General features: G+C 28.3%; 1 protein-coding gene across 3 annotated transcripts in view; it reads right to left on the bottom strand.

The window, feature by feature from the left end:
- LOC142333902 (solute carrier organic anion transporter family member 74D-like) overlaps window positions 1–1,855 on the bottom strand; it is a 280,479-nt gene extending 278,624 nt beyond the window's left edge. For 2 of the 3 annotated variants that reach the window (XR_012758744.1, XM_075381498.1), the window contains exon 1: window positions 1,419–1,855. The gene's annotated coding sequence lies outside the window, so the exon portion shown is untranslated. The remainder of the gene's footprint in view (window positions 1–1,418) is intronic. The other variant, XR_012758745.1, reaches the window with a different exon arrangement.
- Window positions 1,856–4,908: the final 3,053 nt, after the last annotated feature.

Raw genomic sequence — 4,908 nt, 5'->3', positions numbered from 1 at the left:
AACTAATATATATATATATATATATATATATGGCCTTCGACATTGAATTCTTCCATACATTCATAAACTAGATACATGAAAAAACACACAGTAATGACTTTAAAATACTCACGTGCACAGCTACAAAATTCTTTAATTATTAACGATGATTTAAATTTTATAAACTTCTCACGAGTTTGTTGAATTTTCTATCAACGTAAAGCTAAAGATAGTTTAATTATTTTTCCGAAATAATTGTGTACCGATGGATGTAACACGCGAATGAATGTTTATACATTTTTAAGAGGAAACGACTTGTTCACTTTTATTCATAACCTTTACAACTTACTTTCTGTTGCGTACTAATTACTACGTTGGTGAATAAATATGTGGGTTAACAAACAGTTTACTTTCACATTATTTCATTCTTTTTATAATGAAATAAATAAATAAATGAATTGCACATTAAATGTGCAATTTTTGAATACTGCAGATTTTTATAATATAAATACGAACTAAACAATGAATTCGTTAAAAATTTAACCTGAAAATGATTTATTAGGTTAATAAATAGAATGCTATTCATCATTTTTTCCTAATAATACTATTGTAATTTAAAGACCAGTTTTAAAAAAACACTGGGGCCGACAGTTTTTTGATTGAAATAAAATTGGGACATCAAAATTCGACTGTTAATGCAAGTTTTCAGAGTATAAGACTAATTATTCTTATTTTAAATAACGACGAAAAACGGAATCGGTCCTATAACCTTACAGCTAACAATAATGCAAATATTTGGATTAATGTAAATATTCGAATACTGTAATTATATTAAATTCATTGCAAGATGGTCTGCTAAAACAATAATAAAAAAATACGTGTAGAATATATTTAAACATTGGGATCAATTACAAATAATAACATGTGTTTAGCAACACATACTCTGTCGCTACGTAAATACTCGAATCCATTATCAAAAATATTTTGAAATGTTTATTTATTAGGCTGACAGAACAAATACTGTAAATCATTTTAGAACATGCATAATCTAGATTACGAATTAAATGATTTTAAATTTACATAGATAGCTATGAAGAATAAATTATTTACAGTTTGAAAAAGGTATATTTTGAATCAAATATTAAAAAATATACTTAAATCGTATTATTAAATTATGATAATAGACTAATCGGTTTATTTTATCTTCTAATAATCTGTTAATGATAATAACTTACAATTTTTTTAAATCTAAATATTTCACTTTCTTCATTATTCGTTCGTTCTAATCACGTACAATATTATTATGCATAATTACAAATTATAAGAGAATGACAGTCACAATAATAACAACAGTATTAATAACAGCGAATGATTTATCTAATACTATACTTCCTTGACAACATAATAAGAATTTAAGGTGGTTTATTTTTTTAACTTACCGGTAAATTATCCACCATTTAAGAAACTGCAGACGACTGTCGACTTTGAAAACCTTTCCCGCCAACAGACGAGCCAATTGAAGAGCTTGAATGAAGCAACCAACAAGCAGCAGGTCTGTAGTAAGTCAAGATTGTCATGCCGACAAAAATTACCGACAGTAAGAATACAACACCTACGAGATTCTCAATCAATAGGAAACCCAGTATCGAGCGTAATATATTAGTGAAGGTATATCCGGCCAACTGGCCATCCCCACAACAGTCAAACATCAATTGTCGCGAATGGCTACACTGTTAATGCCACCCGGCCAGCTGGTCCTTTTTTAGAACATAATATGAATATTCCGACAGTCATACACTTTCACCAACGTACTAGTTTCAAACAACATTCTTCGTACGATCAAAGTACAGGCGCCCCAAGTTACGTAATGAGAATAGTGTCGAGCTTATGTTGGCAGTACTTCGTTAAGTATTGTAACCTGTGCTGCGCTCTTCATGCTCTCATAAGAGTCTAATGAACGCGACTGCGTAGATGGTGCTGCAGCAGCTGGGGGACTGTCAAACCTAACTTTAAAATTTAACGCAGTCTATAATAAAAAAAAACTCATCGCACGTTAAAATGTTAATAAGTATTATTATTTAGTAAAACTTTACGTGTTCTGAATATTTTTAAGATCAAAAAACTTTTAAAGTAAAACATTTCTGTCTTATTCTTTATTTACTTTGAATATTTATAAACTTTTTAATGGTAATTGTTTTACTAAATTTTGTCATTTTATTCTGTTAAATGAGGTTTTTATTAGTTAACAGCAACAAATTAATTTTATCAACATCTGTCTTAAATAATAGGCGCATTTCTAATACTAATTAATACTTAATTTATATCTTATTTACTACCAAAGAACCTTCAGTTAAAATTTCCAAAGATGTTAGCTGAAAATCTTTTACAATTTTTATTTATTTTAACTTTTCCCCACCCACTGTTATCATTCAACGCCACTGAGTAATCCCTAAAATTGTTTTGATCAAATTTGATCAAGTTTCTACCATATCAATATTGCTTGAAATTCTAAATTATTTTATCTTTATTGCTTAAAAGTTAAAAAAAAAATTAATTCTCAACAGAGATGGAACTAAGAACAATCTAAATAAAAGAACAGATTACAAATTCAAAATTTTAAAAACTTTTTCAAGAATAACTAGAAAACTAGAATAACTCCTGAATAACTAGAAAATAAAAAGTGTTTGCTTATATCCTGGAAACACAATCACGATAGATTTAGATATATGTTTACGCATTTTTTACTTTTGGAAAGCTAGAGTTGTGAATGTGGTCAAAATGATCACAGATTTTTCATTATTTAATATCTCTTTCTTGTAAGAAAATTTATACTATTCTAAGAATAGCTACGTCATCTGCAAATGAATTAATAACCTTTAACAATTACCTTTTCTGTAATTATAGTAAATGCTAAATTGTTTGTAAATTGTTTATTTATAGGTCTGTCATAAGCACACAAAAGAAATGTGATATTTATTTATATTATGATATGAAGAATTATATAAAACTCCAAGTTTGTTCAGTAATTTACTTAATGTAATAGCAGAAATAAGTAGACTTATTCTTTAATTTTATTTACGGTATACTATTGTATTTTTACTCAGGCAGAAATACTAAGTTACTTTTCTTTAATAATGTTACTTACTTAACAATTGTCCTTTTCCTCCAGTTCTCCTCTGTTTTAAATGTTTTATTTTTTCATATTATATATTATCAATGAATAGTCATCCATCTTTGTATAAGAATTGTATATTCTAAAGTGTCATATTATAGGTCAAGCTCACATATTATTGAATTCTTAATTACTTTTGGGCATTCAGCAAGCAATGTGGATGATGGTAATAATGATAAGACAAATTACTTGTTAAACAAAAAAAAAACAAATACTTTCTGAATAACACACTTTTTAGCGCGTGAAAGTTTTACTGTGTTCTAATACAACTTTTTTGAAGTACAAAATAATTCTGTTTTTGCAGAATTCTACATTTTTTTAGGCATAACTTATATTTTAAGTGATCTCTAACAGAGGGTGATGTATAAACATAACATTATGAAGAGAATAGCTGTACATCCATTATGATTTATCATAGGTTCTCACATGACAGTATAGAGCAGTCTTCTGAGTCATTAAATTACCATAACAGTATTGTTTAAATGTACTGTGGATTATTCTGTTTTGTGATATACAGATTTTATGTCAAGTCTGCTGTGTTAGTGAATAATTACACCAAGGAAATGTATAGATGATCCAAATAACTTCTATTGTGTGTGAGGGGATTTGACATTTAAAGAATAAAAAAGTTGACTCAACTAGTTTAAAAATGTTATGAACTATATTTTGGCTGTAAATTTTAAGACTGGGCCCATCAAATTTACTGTTTGACCTATGTAAAATGTTTGTCATATTGAGCTAGTGGTAACTGGCACATGAGTTTTGCCATACTTATGATGTGATGTACACCACATGACAATTTATTAAACTGTTATTTCTATATTACAAAGATAAAAGAAATTATTAGCAAATCGAAACAAACAGTGCAGTACTTAGATTCATCTTTTGATATAAGGCCAATGCCTCTTTGTAAGGATTTACATGTATCACACCCTCCAACATGATAAATCAGAATATGAAGTAGCCACTAAAGTTTGGTATGAAGAGCAAGTTGAAGACTTTCGATACTATTTTTGAATCAAAATTCTCTTCCCGTGAACCTCATCTTACAACTCAAGATGAATTAAAAGACCTTGATCAGGATTTGAACTTGTCAAAGAAACAAACTGAGTTTTTAGCATCTAGGCTGAACAGAACTTACAGAAATCCAGGTTCCTGTTAATAAAAACTTTTCTAAATAATTTAAATAAAAAGATAAGCAGGCTTTTTTTACAGAAAAAGCATTTATTTTTGTGCAATACATTTAAAATTTAAGAAAATTAGGGCTTGCCACAGGAAGAGAAGACTTATCATAGATAACTCTTCTATACAAGAATCAGCTGGATCAAGAATGTAATCTATCAAAGAAAACTGTTGTTTTTCAAATTTTACAAAAAAGCAAAAAGAAATTAAAGGAAAAATGCAAGAGTGGAGTCATTGCTAGGGAAACAAATAAAACATGTTAAGATTCACTGACTGTAAATTCTCTTCTTTTGGCAGAAAACAAAGATTAGAAGAAAATACTGAATGGCATGGATTTATTGTTAAGAAAGAAATTCAATCTCAAAAGAAACAAAAAAAATGTAATTAAATGCGACAAAAAGGAGGTTAACAAGGAATTGAATACGTTGACACACAGAAACAAGAACTACAGATTTTCATAAGAAACATAGATTCTACCAAAAGTAAGATAATTTTGTTTTTTATGAAATAAAATTACTAAGGGTGAACAAGATAATGCAAACATCAAAATCAGATTAGTACAAGCAAGGAGAGTT

The sequence above is a fragment of the Lycorma delicatula genome, chromosome 1 (genome assembly GCF_047948215.1).
Source record: "Lycorma delicatula isolate Av1 chromosome 1, ASM4794821v1, whole genome shotgun sequence".
NCBI classification, from domain to species: Eukaryota; Metazoa; Arthropoda; class Insecta; order Hemiptera; family Fulgoridae; genus Lycorma; species Lycorma delicatula.
Note: the sequence above shows the minus strand (reverse complement) of the source record. Positions and strands in the feature narration are given on the sequence as shown.